The 17974-nt window shown below is 48.7% G+C and overlaps 1 pseudogene across 1 annotated transcript; it reads left to right on the top strand.

Annotated features, from left to right (window-relative positions):
• The first annotated feature begins 400 nt into the window (after window positions 1-400).
• LOC309618954 (large ribosomal subunit protein eL19 pseudogene) lies at window positions 401-17164 on the top strand (annotated as a pseudogene). The gene is made up of 3 exons (XR_014249842.1): window positions 401-544; window positions 4351-4449; window positions 6214-17164. The product of XR_014249842.1 is annotated as a large ribosomal subunit protein eL19 pseudogene (transcript).
• Window positions 17165-17974: the final 810 nt, after the last annotated feature.

Consider the following 17974-nt stretch of genomic DNA (forward strand, 5'->3'; position numbering starts at 1 on the left):
GTCCCATTTGTTTATTTTTGCTTTTATTTCTATTGCCTTGGGAGATCCTTAGCTTTTTACTTGACCCTATTATGGTGTCCTATCTTCTGATTAGCAGTTCCTCCCTCCTGGCTGGAGTGGGTAACCCCCTCTATTGGCATTGGTGGTCATTTCATTCCTGTTCTTTTCTCTTGGCCAGCTGTGCTAATGAATATTCCTCAATAGTGTGATGCTGATATTGGTTACTCTCAGCCTCTCTACAACACCTGCCCCACTCACCTACCACCTCATACGTACACATAGTCCTGCCTTCTTCTTCTTCCCTAAGAAGCTGTTTTCTCTTTCTTTCTTTTGCGTGAGGGTAGGGCATTGATATCCCTTCTTACTACCTCTCATCAGCTTCTCCACATCGTTTCCAGGTTTGATGGGAGATCCCCCCCTGTCCAAACACTGTGCAAAGACATGAGAAGTAGAGGTCTGCCAGCCTGCTTATTTCCATCCTCAATGCCTAGAACTGGACAGGTCACCAACCTACTGTGCCTACCCCTACCCTTCTTGCTGCCAGGTAGGTGTGCTCCTCTCCCTACCCACCAACCCTAAACAGGGTCATATTTCTCTCTGGGACTATTTCTCTCTGTTGTTAAATTTCTCCAACAAGGGGAAGGCCTTTGTGACTCAGCTCTCCGCCTTGGTGACTTCCAGCCCTAAATTTTAGAGAGACCTTCCTAATGTTAACTCTCCACCCCCTTTTCTGTAGTTTAAAACCATTTCCCCCATTTAGTGCGTGTGGAAAGAAGGGAACAGTAAACAGTAAATGGATGGTATTTGACACTGGAGGGGAAGGGTCTAATGACAGGCAGCCCTTCTCTTCGAGCTGAAAGCCTGAAGTCCAGATGTGCATTCTGTCCAGTGGCCTGGCATCCTTGGGGAATACTTGAATCTTTTGAGGGAAAGGTTTTATCTGGTGTCCATTCCTGAGGACAAGGATCTCAGACCCTAAGAGTCTATCTGTATTCATTCCCAGACCCCTCCAGGGGGTAGCGAATGGATTGCTACAGGGAAGAACCCACCAGTAGGTAATACTCTGTCTTGAGCTCATGTGGCAGCTCTTGTCTGGCACTTATAGGGAGTTGGCAGGGGTGCCAGAGCCTCTCCTGCCACTGGAGTTGACATCAACTTACCCTTTAGACCTTAGGTCTCCTCTCTCAGCAATGCCTCTCTCACCCCTGCAATCCAGACGGCACAAGCAGCAGGCCTAAATAAGTGCCAGGTCTGGGTAAGGTGCTCCCTCCCCTGGTAGGCACATACCTTGAGTTGGAGGTGAAGCAGTTAGGATGGGATGGATGGAGGGATAGAGTAGGTGTTAGAAAGTAGGAAATGTCTCTGGAAGTGGTTGAGCAGTAAGTATGCTTTGGGTACCTGGGGTACCCTGCCTACGTCTCTGTCAACCTGGATGTCTGATCCCTCAAAGCTGCTGGGCCACTTGGGCGGCTGCAGTCTTGGTTTCTGCCACACGAGGGCACTGCTGACCAATTAAAACTCCTGCCCCTCCGCAGACAGAGTTTGGGTGAGGGGAGAGGGGGACACCGCAATCTTTCCCCAAGATAGGGGTCAGAAACACCCCCAGAGAGCCTGAGACCAGGGGCCCAAGGAGCCAGAAGAATAATTAGTTGTTTTTCCACTTCTTCTTCCTTAAAAATGGCCTGAGACCCTGAATGCTCTTCCCTAGTGGACTGACATGTCACTATATTCCCAGCTGAACCTGGGAAGCCCCCTAGCGCTCGTCACAAAACACCTTGCACAGGTGTTTCTCTCCTTCAAGGTGTAGCAGGCTCCAGCTGTCCACCCCACTGTCCCCAGCCTCTAAGACCGTCTCTTTCTGGCCCAGAGGGTGGAGGTATCTGGTTTTTCAGAGAGAAAAAAAAAAATATCTCTTACAATTGTTTTAAGAGAAGTAGCTCTTAAAGAACTAGCTCTCTTAAGAAAGAGTTTTTGGGAGAGGACTCCCTCAGAGACTGAGAGACTAGGAAAGTTCAGTCTTCTATGCCCCCATCACCTCCCCCAGCACAAACCTGCAGAGCTCAAGATGGTCTGGAGGATGTTTACCACCTGAATGGCTGGAGGACACCCAGGACACTCTGGGGCTCTGCGCCAACAATGGTTTCAGAAAGCAGGATGGGGATGGCGGCTGCTTTGACCCTTGATCCTCAGGCCGCCCCCGTACTGTGTAATGTCTCTGCTAGGGATCCAAGTGGCCATGGAGCCCTTATGGGGATGAGGTGTCCCATATTTGATCCTCAATCTCCATGAAGCCCTTCCAGGCTGAACAGGCTAAGGGAGATGACAGAGGTTCTCCTCCTCCCTCCTACCCCCATGATCGAGGGCCCCTCCCCAGGAGGACAGCTTGATTAAACAGTCGGTGCTGCTGGAATTGCTGCACAGCTGGCGCTCCCCCCAGCACCCCGAGCAGCAGAGCAGCAGTGCAGATTAAAATCTCCAATTAGCGTTAAAGTGAAGTGAGGAGGTACTGAGGCTGCCAAGGAGGCCAGACGGGGGACCTCGGTCGGCAGATACCCCCACTACTGCCTGGATTCTGAGTACCACCCTTAGTCACCCTTTTTTTTCCTAGCTCCTCTCCCAACATCTCTCAGTGCCTATTAGCTTTGCATTGCTTGGGGCCAGAGGGCTTTAGAGGGGTGGAGGGTGGGGCTGATGCCTTACCTGACAAAATGCTGGGAACACCATAAATGTGGAGGAGAGGAGATGCCCTACTGCCAGCCTGCCAGTTTGAGGTGACTTCACACTACTGCTGCTTCCTTTTGCCTAGAGAAAGGGCAAATAGGACAAGTCCCTCCAGATCCTCTTACCTATAAGGTGCTGCCCACACAAATGTACATGCTTGTATATTTTATCCTATTTGACCCATCTGCTCCCACCCAAAATATGGCTCCTTCCTTCATCCCTCCGTTTTTTTCTCAGCTTTCCTGTGGGCAGAGGTAGGTACAGCCTGGCTTGGGAGCACTGCCATGCCCTGCCACCTGGGTCCCAAACAGCTTCTCGTTATCTTCTTTGCAGTTCAGGGAAGAGCAGGGATATGCCAAGAATGGAAGCCTCAGATTCTCCCAACCCCTGAACATCACACCCCCTCTTTTTTTTTTTTTTTTTAAGGGTAAGATATTACATTGTTGAAGATTACATATCTTAATGAAATCATAAGCTTACATGGGGGTCACAGAAATCTAACAGTGTGAGCTCAATTCATTCACAACTTGAACAAAAAAATATTATTGGACATTGCCTGAAAAACACACACACACATTTTGTCACACCCCCTCTTAAGGGCCCTCTACCATTTATACTTCTACTCCTTCCTTCACCAAGCCCAGAAGGAGGGCAGTATAGCTAGACACACCCTTTGACTTCCCTCTGCCCCTTTAAGGGAAATGGAAGTGTGTACCCAGCTGACTGAACCTACTCACACCTCCAGAAATTAGACACCAGGGCACAGTGCCACCCTCCCAGGCTGGCACATGCTACCCTGGCAGAGGTTCAAATAGCTCCCCCGCCGAATACCCCCACCTCTATGTCTTCCTCTTCTCTCTCCCTCTTTCTTCCTCTCTCCCTCTTTTTTTTTCTCAGCTCAAAGCACAGCTGAGCCTTAAAATGGGGGTGGGGAGGACCAAGCTGGGGCAGGGGGGTGGAGAGTTCCAATAGCACGTTTTCACCTGCCATTTAATTGGATGTATTTTTAATTAATGGGACCTCAGGGACCAACATGAGACAATCTGATCTCTGAATAGGGACAGGGGAGGGATTGGGTAAGGGAGGAGGATTGGGCCACTGGGTGCGGTTACCAGGAACCCAGGCCCATCAATCACTGGCCACTTTGCGTTCTGGCATGGAGAATAGCAAGGTGGAGGAGGAGGGGAGGCACTGGGGAGAGGTACCAGGATTTCCCCCCAATGGCCAGGACCTCCAAAAAGGATGGAAATGTACCAGCTGACTCAGTTTTGGGCCCCAAAATTGCAGCCAGGATATTAGGTAAGGCTGTTTTCTTGTTCCCGAGGTTTTGTTCAGTTGAGCTTGTCCCACTGAGTGCTGTAAAATTGTGAAAGGAAGGTGGGGACAGAGCTTTGAGGTCCTTGAAGAGGAGGACAAGAACTAGGGACCGTAGAACCAGAGACTGTGGTGACAGGGAGGAGAAGGGCAGGGTTCAGAGATATTTCTGTGTGTTTAGAATAAGTGCCGTGGAGATTACATGCAAAACAGCATGCAAATGAGGGCTGGTGCCTTTGGAGTATGAATCATAGACCCTTACTGTTGCGAGGAAGAGAACCTGGAGCTCATCTTGCCAAACGATTCATTTTACAGATGTGAAAACAGAGACCCAGAGAAGGGAAATCAGTTGAATCCTGCCCTGGAGTTGCTTTTGTTCCTGGATTTGGAGAGTTCCTGGGAACACAGGGAAATGTAAGTAGGTAGGGTGTGGGGAGGAAAGTCAAGGGAAGAGGGTAGGCAGAATATTATTCTCTATTGCTTGGAGTCTCATGTCTCTGGCTCCTAAGTCTTGGAAGCAACTCAGGGGAGTCAGGTGGGTGCATTACTGGGGGAACATTTCCCTTGTACAGCCTGTTCCAGAGGTCATCTCATACATTCCCTTGCTTCCAAGTAGACAGATCCCCCAGAACCTCCCACTCCCATGAGATTTTACCATATTCTAAAAGGTCCACAGGGAAGGGAATACACTAACTTCCCCAGTTCCTTAACCAAGAAATAAATCCCCCAATGGTGACTAAATATTGAGCTTTTTCTGAGATCTTATCACAAGTTTCTCTGCTGCAATATAAGCTGCTAGAGAAAATTATGCCAAAAAATGTAGCGAGGAGTGGTCTTGTCCCATGTCTAAGCCAAGAAGAGAGACAGAATTAAAACTCAAGGCTCTGAAAGCTGAGTCAGAAATGCCCCTGTATTCACGCGGTGCCATGGCCCAGAGCTCTTAGTCAAGCCCCATCTGGCTCTATGCGGTGTTGGTGCACACTGGAGAGAGGGGCACATTTCCAGCTGTCCCCATCTCCCACCCCCACCTCCTTCACTATTCAGACACTAGAGTTAAGAAAGAATGATGGAGAGAAGCGGCTTGCCCACCAAGTTGCCGAAGATGGCATTTCCTGGCATCTCCTTCCTTCCTCAAAAAATTCAACATTCTTTGTTCTGTGCTTCTTGAGACTAAGTTGCGATCAGGGCAAGGATGGGCACAGAGCTTGGAAAGCAGTATGGGTAGAAACTTCGTCACACCCTCCAAACCCCCAACACTTATCCTCTACTCCCAGAATTGTCTTCTCCTCTATCTTAGTACACCATTTAATATCCCCAGAGTCCCTAGGGAAGAGCAAGATGCACCTCTCTAAGTGCATCCAGACTCACCCTGCCCTGTCTTAGACACTCAGGGTCATCTCCTTGGCTATCTAATTCTCTGCCTTTTCTACTACCAACAGGATGAGAAGGGCCCCCTTGCATTGCCTCAGGACAGTCTGGATAGACTCCGTCTAGCTCCTCCCCTGTTTCCAAGGGCCTGCAGAAGTGGGGGTGGGGGAGGAGAACTGTGCCAGGGGGTTGAAAAGGAAGATTCTCTTGTGCGGGGAGATGGGGGAGAAGCCTGAAAGAGGGGAGAAGTTAGAGAGGGGAAATTTGGAAACTGAGGCCTGTAGTCCCACCTGTGGGGCTGGCTGCCTAACATAAGGCAGGCCGTTCATATTGAGTATTGTTCAGGGGGGTTATTAGATGGCTCCTGTTTACAGAGCTGCTGTTTCTCCTCTGAAACAGGGAGCAGCAGAGGAGGCGCACGCAGTGAAGAAAGAGAGGAGGCGTCAGGCTTTCTCTAGGCCCTCTTTCTCACCCCTTGTCCACCCCTACTCCAAGATTAGAGGTATATTGGAGGGGCTAAAAGGCCCTTAAAGCATTCAATCTAGATTCTTGATGTTTCTCTAAGGAACAAGATCTCCCTCCCCTCAATCCCCACCAGCCCTGCCTCATACTCCCAAGGTTTAGCTAAGGGTATGAGATCTACAGCCCTGGAGTCAGAGCCTGGAGCCTACTCTGGAATCCAGAAGAAACCCTGAGCTTTTGCAGGGAAGGAGGGATAGACTTGAAGAAGAGGGAATTGTTGAGGAGCTCATTTTTGGCCCAGGGTTTAGCTTTTACTCTGATGGGACTCCTTTCCTCCTTCTCCCTCAGTGTGTCCCATTGGTTGGTGAGAGAGCTGGATGTCTGAACCTCCCACCTCAACACCTCGAAGGTTATCATACACATGCCCTCTCTAGCTCCCAAAGCCATGGAAGAAGTGAAGGAAGACATTTCAGAGGTGGCAGCGCCATGATGTCCATCAGTACCCAGGGAGAGAAGCCAAGGAGAAGAAACAGTGCCCAGAGAGGGAGCCAGGAGGAGATGTGTGCTCCTGAAACAGCCTTCTTACCCCATCCCCTCCCCTGCCCCCTCTAACATGCCAACAAGGCTCTGTGCCCAAGTTGTGCCAGCTCTCCTGGCTGGTGATCCTGCTCTGCCGTACAGGCAGCTGGCCCTCTGCTCCAGCACAGAGCACATGGTGGGGTCTCTCGCACTTCTTTCTAACTCATCCCAGTGTGTCTGTGGTGCAGATTCCTAGGGATGCAGGAGGGGGCTGTGGCCCTGCGAGTAGGAAGACCGTGGGCTCTGGGGCCCTTTAGGTGCGTATCTTCCTGCCTGGAGCGGCTGTGGGGAGGGAGAAGGCTGCTGGCAGCTCACCTGAATTCAAGGTTCTGGTGGCTCATAGCAGCAGGGGTGGCTCATGAAAACAACAGAGGGGAAGGGGGTCCAGGCCTGTTAGAGCTCTCTTTTACCTCATTTCTCCCCAACTCTGAGCTCTGGATAGAGGTCTGTCATCTGGATTGTGGGGCAAGGAGAGGCCCCAGCTAAGAAAGAAGAGAGGGAAATGGGAGAGAAGATAGCAGGGGAGGCTGAGCATTCCCAGGGAGAGGCTTCCCAGTGAGGAAAGGCTAGTTATTCTTGCCCCACTGTATCCACGGGCTGCACAGAGGGTTCTGTGCTGAGGCAGCTCAGCGCTCCTAGGCACCTTTCAGGAAAGGGGCTTTCCAGGCAGACACAGCTACTCCTCCCTACTCTCACTTACCTGCCCAGAGGTCTGGGTACCCAGCTGACACCACATGACTTAGAAATATTAAAAAAAAAAAAAAAGAAAGAAAAAGGCACTCTTACAAGACCAGAACCTGGAAGGATTACCACTACTTGGTCTCAGTACTCTTTCGCTGGAGAAGAGAACCCTTACAGGTCAGGTGGGCAATGTGCATCTTCTCCTGACTTTCTGAATCAGGGGGATGATAGACTACTGTGTTTGAGGTCACACCAGCAGAACAGGGCCAGAAAGTGGACCAGGAGAATCAGCTGTGCTTCTGACCACAGTCCCAAGGGCCTCCCTGTTTCAGCAAAAGGAAATAGGGATCTCGGATACCAGTGTATCCAGACACATAATAAATATCCTCCCTCTAACCTCAGAGAAGAATAGGAGGGGAGTTCTCTGACAGAGCCTAAGTTTTCATTTGCCTATTTCTATTCCTTTCACTGATGACGGCTCTGCTGTCCAGCTGGGATGAGGGGCGCTCTGCTGGGATGCGCCTGGGGATCCAGAGACAGTTTTGATTGGAGGAAGGGACAGACCAGCTGCTCTTCGTGTAGGGAGATGGGACCAGCTCCACTCCCCCAGCGCTCTCTGGCAGCATCAGGAGCCCAGGGGCCCCTGCTGGAACACCCATAATAAAGCCCAATCCTGAACGGAACTGACATATCACCTGGCTCTGGTATAAAAGTGGTGCTGTGAGGGGGAGCCTGGGTGCACCAGGTGGGGTGTAGGCAGGTGTAGAGAGTTCAGCCCCAGGAGATACAAGGATCACTCCTCAATACCACGTGTTCCTCCTCTTAAACCTTCTCCTCAGTCCCCCTTTTCTTCCACCTCCCTTCAGCTGACTCCACTCCTGGCTACCTCATGCCCTCCAATCTGAGAAGACATGGTAAGTAGTTGTCTGTTCCCTATACTTTTCTCTCTCTCACTCTCCTCCCCTCCTCCCAACTCCCAGCCAAGAGTTACCCCATTTGACCTCTTCCTACCAGTGAATGCCATCAGGATCTGAACCTGGAATCCCCTGCTTCCTCTGAGAATGCCACTCTGGCTCTGAGACTGACTCACCAGTCCTCATCCTCCACATAAGTATAGCCAGGCCAAGACAGGTATGTCCACTGGCACCAAGGCCCCTGACTTGAAGCAAAGGGCAGCCCTAGGGGTACAGTGGGGCTTGGCCCTAAATGCATATATGCCTGTGTATTGGGCACACTGGTTTATTAGTGTTATTTCAGCATTGTGATGCAGAGAGAGTAAGTGTAACAGCTGCTCCTTGCTTGCAGTGTTTATTGTTACCTAGAGACAACCTCCTGGCTTTTTCCCAGCTCCCCCTCCCCCCCCCCCAGCCCAACCCCCTCCCTGCCAACAGTTCTCCTCTCCCCACACTGAAGGGAAATTTATAGCTTGCCATACCATGCCTTTAACTCTCTCCTGTCCATAAGGTAGATGGGCCAAGGGAAGCCAAAGTGAGCTGTGAGCATGCTTAGGCCCTGGCAAGGTAGAATAGTGTGTGGAGGAGGGAAGGAAAGATGGAGGGAGGGAAGACACCTCTTGTTCCCAATCTATGTCCAGACTCAGGCCCCAGTTTCCCTCCTGGCTCTCATGTTGAGAGAAAAGAGCTTTGGACCTAGTCTTGGGATCCCAGGCTCTTCCTCACAAGATTATTCTTTTTCCTCAGATTATTCTCTAAGCTCCTCCCATTGGGCTGGCTGGTCCTGAGCAAGTACAGCAAGGTAGTATTGAGACGGGAGGAATAAATGCAGAGTGGCAGAACCCCCAGATCCCTCCTTCCTATAGAGATGTCACATTGCGACAAACAAGAGGCTCTGGCGTGAGGGATGCTGGCCAGACCTCCACAGCTGGATAGATGTCAAACATGAAGCTGGCTGCTGAGCCTGGTGGGGAAAACTGACCACCTTAACTTCACCCTGAGCCCAGGACTTAGGTCCTGAAAGAGTCCCAGGCCGTCCTCCAAGTTGGTCTCCTTGGTCTGGGTAGGCTACTCTCTCCGCTTTTCTTCCTGGTCCATTTTCTGCTGCTCATCTTTTGGTTTGATACCTTGGGGAAGATCCAAGAGACCAAGGAACTGAGGCCTCAACAGTCCTGGGGAAAGAGAAATTCCTCGATCCCCTCCTGACTGAGGACCTTTCATGGAGGGGCACAATGTCATATATTCACCATCCCCACTGGAAACAAGAGAGGAAAAGGGATTGGATTTTAGCAGAAAGGATAGAGGTTAGACACATGGAAAAACTTACTCATGGGATATAAGACTTCAGAATGGACCCACTTCTCTTTAGAGATTTTTCTTTTGCCTGGTATGAGTTTAAGTCTGTGTCCACCCAAGGGGCATTGGAAGAACAAAGGGTACTTTTCTGGGGCTCCTCCAGATGTGGTCCTCAGTGCAGTTCCCTCCTCAGTTCTTCTAAACGTAGTATGTGTGGTGGTTAGATTGTAAGTTTTAGAGGCCGACAGCCTTGAGTTCCAATGCCAGTGCTGCCATTTACGAGCTGTACCACCTTGGTAAGTCGTTTAACCTCTTTTAGCCCTAGTTTCCTTGTCTGTGAAATGCAGATAAACAACCTTTTAAGGTGGTGTAGAGAATTTAGTGAAATAATGTGTGTAAAGTACCTAGGACAGTGCCTGATACTGCATAGGTGCTCAGTCAACAGTGGTTGATACAATAGAGTCTATTAATTGTATGGAATCATCACGGCTGACATCGTGTCAAAGACTCTATGAGTCCCCTGGAATTATAGGCCAAATGTGAGTATGTGCGTGTGCTGGGGAGAATGTCCATAGTTGTATTGATGATTTGGAGCAGGGGGTGGCAGTCTCCTGGAAAGGAAGTAGCCCCAATCCTTTGACTCATACTCCCAAAGAAGTCAGTTTCCCCATTCCCATGCCTCCAGCTAGGAGTTCCTTAGGTAGTGTTCTGCCTGGAAGTACAGCTTCATCTAGGATGGAGCTGGGAGAGACAGCCATTAAGATAGCAACACACACACACACACACACACACACACACAAAAGATAGCAACACAGAGGAATTCCCTGGCTGTCCAGTGGTTAAGACTCTGCGCTTCCACTGCAGGGGGCATGGGTTTGATCCCTGGTCAAAGAACTAAGATCCTACATGCTACATGGCGCAGCCAAAAAAAAAAAAAAAAAAAACAAGATAGCAACACAGAGCACTTGCCAAGCACTTTACAGTTTGTCAAGCGCATTTACCTACCTTAGCTCTTTTAATACCCAGAACATCCCAGTAAAGTGAACTACCATTTATTGACTGCCGGGCGTTGTGCTCAGTGTATTTTTTTTTAAGTATGTTTAAAGTCTATAGAGTATTTCATCACCTAGATATGCCATGATTTATAAAGCTCATCCACTATTTTAATCATTTAGACATGTTTACTGTTATAAATAATACCATGATGTACATCCTATCCTAAAACTTCATGCATTTTTTTAAAATAAATTTATTTATTTATTTATATTTATTTTTGGCTGCGTTGGGTCTTCATTGCTGCGCGCAGGCTTTCTCTAGTTACAGCGAGCAGGGGCTACTCTTCGTTGTGGTGCGCGGGCTTCTCACTGCGGTGGCTTCTCTTGTTGTGGAACACAGGCTCGAGGCGCGTGGGCTTCAGTAGTTGTGGCACACGGGCTCAGTAGTTGTGGCTCGCGGGCTCTAGAGCACAGGCTCAGTAGTTGTGGCACACGGGCTTAGTTGCTCCGTGGCATGTGGGATCTTCCCGGACCAGGGCTCGAACCCGTGTCCCCTGCATTGGCAGGCGGATTCTTAACCACTGCGCCACCAGGGAAGTCCCCATGCATTTTTTTTATAGTTAATTCCAAGAAGTAAAATTATTGGGTCAACAGATACAAATATCCCCCCTCCCCATAGGTATGATCACTTTATTGATGTACCATAATAAGAATAATATTTTTTAATCTTCCTCTTTGGAATTCTTCAATGGAAACACATGGGCAGCCCCTTCTTTCTCCTAAACCCAGCAGAAACATTAATAATCTATCATATCCTTTTTTAAAAATTGAGGTAATTGTAGATTCACATGCAGTTGTAAGAAATAATACAGAGAGATCCCTTGTACATTTTGCCCACATTTACCCAGTAGTAACATTTTGTAACTATAGTATGACATCATAACCAGAATATTGACATCAGTTCGATCCATATTTCCCCAGTTTTACCTGTGTATGTGTGTATATTAAGTTCTATGCAATATTGTTACCTGTGTAAATTCTTACATCTGCCACTACAGTCAAGATACTGAACCGTTCCAACACCACAAGGATTCTTCATGTTGCTCTTTTATAATCATGCCTACATCACCCCCTTCTTAACCCTTGGCAACCACTAATCTATCCTCCACTTCTAAAATTTTTTCATTCGAAAAATGGAGTCATACACTATGTAACTTCTTAGGATTGGATTTTTTCACTCAGCATAATTCTCTGGATATCCACTCAAGTTTTTGAATGTATCAATAGTTTGTTTGTTTCTTTTATTTATTTCATGATATGGATGTACCACAGTTTAACCATTCACCTGTTAAAGAACACTTTGTACACAACATTGTAAATCAAGTATACTCCAATAAAATTAAAATATTTTTTTAAAAAAGGAACACTTTGTGCTCCCACTTTGTACTCACTAGCAATTAATGAAATAGCCTGTTTTACTTGGTGTCCTGAGTGTTGTTTTATAATCACAATTATTAAGTTTCTTAACCCTTCAGGCATGGCACCTATTATTATTTCCATTTCATAGACAGGGAAAATTGAGGCTTATCGTAAATGATTTTCCCACGATCACATGCTGTTAAATGGCAAAGAAGAGCTTGGAACTCAAGACAGTGGGGCTCTTTCTACTACACCAGGCTTTCTCAGACCTTGACGAAGGTTGCTAGGAAGAGGGTGTAGGCAGAACCAGAAGAGAGATGTCGGAGGCAGGAAGAGCACTGGAGCAGCCTGGGTCACTTCAGGTCCTCACAGCTAACTTTGGTTCATAGGTTAGAAGAGCAGTGTCGTGAAGCAGGGGGCAACACGGCTTATGCCCTTCAAATTGTTTCCCCTTTGCCGCTTCAAGACTGAAGTGGATGGAGCCCGTGAGCAATCTGCCCACAGACCTGGGACCTAGAATGGGAAAGGGAGGACTCAGCCTTTGGGTGTCTATCAGAGGATAAATGGTCAAGGGTCTCCTTGGAAATGTGAAGTTGAGTGTGTCTCTGATGAGGTCTGAGGAAGTTGAGTCCCGTGACAAGTGAGCTCTCTATTCTGGGGCGGGGGGCAGTAAGGGAGAAATAGCATTTTAATTTTTTTTTTAGTGTGGTGGGGAACTATAGGTCATTTACACACACACACACACACACACACACACACACACCCCTTGGGCAGGCTCAGTGTCTGGGACATGGTTTGGGGACAGCAAAGTGGAATCAAAAATGGCAGTTCACTCTTTTGCTGCTGCGGCCGCAGGCATGAGTATGCTCAGGCTTCAGAAAAGGCTTGGCTTCAGTGTCCTCCGCTGTGGCAAAAAGAAGGTCTGGTTGGACCCCAATGAGACTAATGAAATTATCAATGCCAACTCCCATCAGCAGATCCGGAAGCTGATCAAAGATGGGCTGATCATCTGGAAGCCTGTGACAGTCCATTCCTGGGCCTGATGCTGGAAAAACACCTTGGCCCGCCAGAAGGGCAGGCACATGGGCATAGGTAAGAGAAAGGGTGCTACCAATGCTCGAATGCCCGAGAAGGTAACCTGGTTGAGGAGGATGAGAATTCTGCACCAGCTGCTCAGAAAATACTGTGACTCTAAGAAGACTGACCACCACGTGATCACAGCCTGTACCTGAAAGTGAAGGGAAAAGTGTTCAAAAACAAGCGGATTCTCATGCAATGTATCCACAAGCTGAAGGCAGACAAGGCTCGCAAGAAGCTTCTGGCAGACCAGGCTGAGGCCCGCAGGTCTAAGACCAAGGAAGCCCAAAAGCGCGAAGAGTGGCTCCAGGCCAAGAAGGAGGAAATCGTCAAGACTCTGTCCAAGGAGGAAGAGACCAAGAAATACAGTTCTCTCCCTCTTCTCTGTTCATAGTGGCCTCGGCAATTACATAGATCACTCATTCAATAAAAAACAAGCCTTTATCTGCTTAAAAAAAAAAAAAAAAAATGCCAGTTCACACTTAGTCCTCACTTTACCACTGCTCTTTCTCTCCAAATCATGGACAGCTAAACCAGAAGGAGCTAGAGAAATCATTTGGTCTATCCCTCAGCCTCTGGGCACTGGTAGAAGCTGACAGCTGGAAACCTAAAGTCAGCCCAAACGTGATCAATGGCAGAAATGCCAGCTTTCAGGAGAGAAGGTTTGGCTTTTCTCCTGGGAGCTATGTCTGGCCAAAGGCTGCCTCTTCCCACCTCCTGCTGGAACTGGGTTTTTTACAGTTGATGTTACCATTGCTCCCTTGGCCTATTCTAGTAGCTGTGGTGGACTTATAACAACTTTCCCTGTCTACTTAAAGCTCCAGAACCAGGCTGAGAGCACATATCACTCTTCTCCATCTTCCATGGCCCATCAGAAATGGCACATCTTCTTCCAATGGTGCCCTCCATCCTTATCCAGTAATTCCAGCCATGGGGGATAAACACTGAGGGCTTCAGAATGTATAGGGAGTACTTTGCATTGTTGAAGCAACCAGAGATATCCATTCTAAACCTCTTTTTTGGGTGGAAGTTTTTTGTTTTTTTTTTTCTGCTGTGCCTAGGGGCTTGCAGGATCTTAGTTCCCTGACCAGGGATTGAACCAGGGCCCTTGTGTGTGAAAGCATGGAGTCCTAACCACTGGACCGCCAGGAAATTCCCTGGGTGGAAGTTCTTAGACAAAAGGGACCACTGTTTACTGGCTCTTATCCCCTCTGAGATTTCCTGATTGTCAGAGGTCCTGAATGTGGAGACAGCTACCTGCCCTTGAAGCCAAGATGGCGCCTAATCAGGAAACTTCAGGACCCCTGCTTCTTCCCTTCCCTTGGCTGCCCCTCTACTCCAGGTACCCTCCTCTCCTGCCACCACTCCCTTCCCATTCCTCCTTTCTCTCTCTCTCTCTCTCAGCAAGTTTTTTATGTGATTACAGGCACTGCATGGTAATTAGTGCTAAACTCATTTGCACAACTACAGTTAATTGGCTACAACAATTAATTAATGTGTTGGAAATTTGGCACTGGAAAAAAAAAGTTTGTCATCAAAAAAAGGGCAAAAATTGTAGAGTGAGATACCCATAAAAATCGAGGGCAGGCTTCAAAAGCCCAGCTGGGCCTCAAACTTCAGGCTGGCCTCAGATGCCTTCCGACTCTCAACTTCAACACATTTTCCTCTTTCCTCTTTCATTTTTTCCCTCTTCCTTTCTCTATTTCTCTTCTTGCTCTCTCTTTTTTTTTTTTTTTACAACTTAAGCAAACTCATTTCCCTGATAAAATATAGCATGACTAATGGCTAGAGCATGTAAAAATCATTGGGAAAATGTCCTTGGAAGACGAATGCATTTTCAGCAGAATAATTAACTTAATTAACAAATTCACATGCATATTCATCAGGCTATTAATGTCTTCTCGGCTCAGCTTGATGAACATTGCGGTAATAACCATCTCATTTACATACTGCATTCTACTGCGATCCAAAACAGAGACAACATACAGGCGTATACACACACACACACACACACACACACACACACACTTGCACCACTACACACAACATGCCTCGGTCGCTTTGACTTCCAGGTTGGCTGGGGGAGAGAGAAGGAGAGAGAGAGTGGGGGCTGGGAACCCCGACTGGGTGGTGTGATCTTTAGAGGGTCATGAGTGAGGTGGGCTAAGGATGCCTACATGTGAATGTCTGAGAGAACTTTAATTCTCTCTCTCTGTCTCTCTCCCTCTGCCTCTTTTTCCTCGTTTCCTTTTCTCTGTGTCATTTTCTCCCTTCTTCTCTACCGCCCGCCCCCCCCAAACCATGTCTCTCTAGGGAAAAACTTGGTATCCGTGCCAACTTTTTCCCCCCTCCCTTCCTCCTTCTCTCTCCTCCTTCCCCTCTCCCAACTGCTGCCAGCCGGCATCAGCGCCGAATTGCCATCTCCTTCAGCTCTCTGTGGAGCAATCTCAGAGAGCAGTAAGGTGTGACGCGGAGTTCTGCCGGTTTCGCAGCACCGCCTGCGGAAAGAGCGCAGGATGGCGGAGGAAGATTAAGAGAAATCGCGAGCAGGGCTCGGCTGCCATTGGTGTGTGCAAACGCCGAGGAGCAAGGGAGAGGGAGAGCGAGGAGGGGGGGTAGAAAGGGAGGGGGAAACCAGCAGCTGTCGGCCTAATTCTTCTAACACTCTGCTTGTGGTCATATTAGAAAAACAGATTATGCCCCTCGGTGCCACTCACTTATACTTGACATACGTTAATGTTCTATATCTCCATTCTCGGGGCTTGATGACAGTGGACTTCAGGTCTAGGAGGATGGGGGTCTGGGTGGCCAAGGGGCAAAAAAAGACCCTGCCTCCTCATTCTTCCTGACCCCCAGCCCCAGCCTGTACCTGATCTTTAGAAAGGAAGCCTGGGCCCAGAATTTGCTTCTGATGCCACCACTTGCCCCTGCTTTTTTCAGCCCTTAGGAGGTGCAGAGGTCAGAGGACACCTGGAAGTCCTTTCCCCTAAAAGTCACTCCCCCTTTAGAGTCTTAATAGGTCACTTTAGAGCCAAGTATACCAGCTTTGTGGCATCCCCACCCCTAACCTTTCTGTGGGCCCTGCCCCTCAAATCAGAAGTTGGGGGTCAGAGAAAGGGCTCTATGAAAGTTGGTGCTCCTTGAGGGGGTTACAGAGAAGCCATAAGCAAAACAAGGCCAGGTTTGTTTCTGGGTTGCTATGGAAACCAGGTTCCCTCCTCCTGGCAGGAAGGGAGGAGTGCCTGAGGCCCTCCTCCTTCCACCAATCCTGAAGGCTATAAAGGCGGAGTTTGCTAAGGCCTGGGTAATAGGGCTGGTCTTGGAGGACACACCAACCATTCCCCAGAAGCCCAGCCTGCCAGTCTATAGCCCTTCGACCCCCACCTTCCCTACTCTCTCACCCCAATATTCAGTCAAAGGAGGCTTTTTCCTCTAGGTGCCTTGTCCTCTATGGAGACCTGTTGCTTAGCAACCACTAGTGCCTTCTTCCTAATAACTCGCAGGGACTGAGAGATATAATATCTGTCTCTATATTCAGTTTCCCTCCCTTGTCTATTTATATTTAATAGCCGAAGCCCTGTCTTGGGTTCCCTTGGCATCTGTTTTAGAAGGAATAAGCTGCAGCCTTATAAAGTTACACCCTAGGAAGAATTTCCAAACAGGGAAGAGTTGGAGAAAAGACTGGAGTAGGTAGGGAAGCTGTGGAATCATATTCTCTTAAGTATAGGTAGAGGAAAGAAACTAGTATTTAGAACTTGGAATGTGGGGAGGGGATGTCCAAAGGGATTCCCAAGGGTCCACTCAGGACTTGGAATGGATGCCAACAGAGCTGCTTCCTGGCCTGGCATTTCCCTCTCCCCACACCCTGCCCTGTCCCTCCGTCCTCACCACTTCCAGTCTAGAGCGCTCTCATATTTCCGTATATGGGAGGCTCATCCCTCTGGGGATGCCCAGTTTTCTAATGTCTGGATTAGACTTTAGAAAGGGGGGGTGCTGTGTCGATGTGTGTTCAACAAGGCCTGGGTTTTTCAGGGAAGGAGATCTGAGCTCTCTACTAGAAAACCTCAGACTTGACCTGGCAGTGGAGGTGGTACAATAATCAACAAAAATGAGGAGCAAGGAAGGCCCAAGAGTAGCCTAATGGCTGCATATAGAGTCAGGAGACTTGGGTTCCGGTCCCCTTTCCTTACTCTCTTGTGATCCAAGTTATTCACTTAATCTTTTAAACCCCTTGTTGCTTTATTTGTAGATGAATAATAATAATGTTTACCTCCCTGGACTTTAGCAGGATCAGTTAAAGTAATATGTGAAAGGAAACACCTTGGAAGCCATCCACTTTAACTAAAATATTATTTTAAGGTTTGGCAAAGTTCTGACTGCTGGGAAGAGGGAAGCATCATGAATCCAGCCTGGCCCCGGGCTTAGGAACATCATTAGTTTGTTAGCCAGAAAAGTGTGATTCTTTGCCCTCTGGTCAGTGGGGTAGGGAGATTTAAATCAAAATCAAACACAAAGCTATATGGGAGAGTAGCATGCAGTGTCCCTACCCTCCCCACCTCCATTCCCAACCTCTGACCTCTAGTTCTTCCTGCCGATTCCCCGTGTTGACCCTCCACCTTCTCCCCAGTCAGCACCTTCACTGCCATTGTACTCACTTTCAGAATGTACAATTTCACCCTCTGTACCCCCCTCCTCGGCACCTCCTCCAACCCGAGCCTTCTGTGGGAGACAGATGGGGTGTCTGCAATGGAAAAGGCTCTGGGCTGTACGCCGCCTTGGGTGGGCAGCCCCCCTCCTCATCTCCCCACTACTCCCTCTCCCTACCTAAGACACTCAGATTCACCCCGGGCAGCTTTGGGAGCTGCTGAGGATTCCAACTGCCTTCTCAGACTCAGCCCCAGAAGCACAGCCAGAATGCCATCTTTCTCCAAGACCTAGATCCCAGCCCCTCTTCATGGAAGACCAATGCAAAGGAAGAAGTAGTTTGGGGGATGGTAGAGCTCTATGTAAAGGGACTAATGTGGAGAGGCCCAGAGTCCCTCACTGACGACTGGATGGCTGGGGTTTGGGGCCTGAGTTGACAGAGGAGGCTAAGCCTAGGCAGTTCCT

The sequence above is a fragment of the Balaenoptera borealis genome (genome assembly GCF_965194805.1).
Source record: "Balaenoptera borealis genome assembly, chromosome: 20".
Classification (NCBI taxonomy): Eukaryota; Metazoa; Chordata; class Mammalia; order Artiodactyla; family Balaenopteridae; genus Balaenoptera; species Balaenoptera borealis.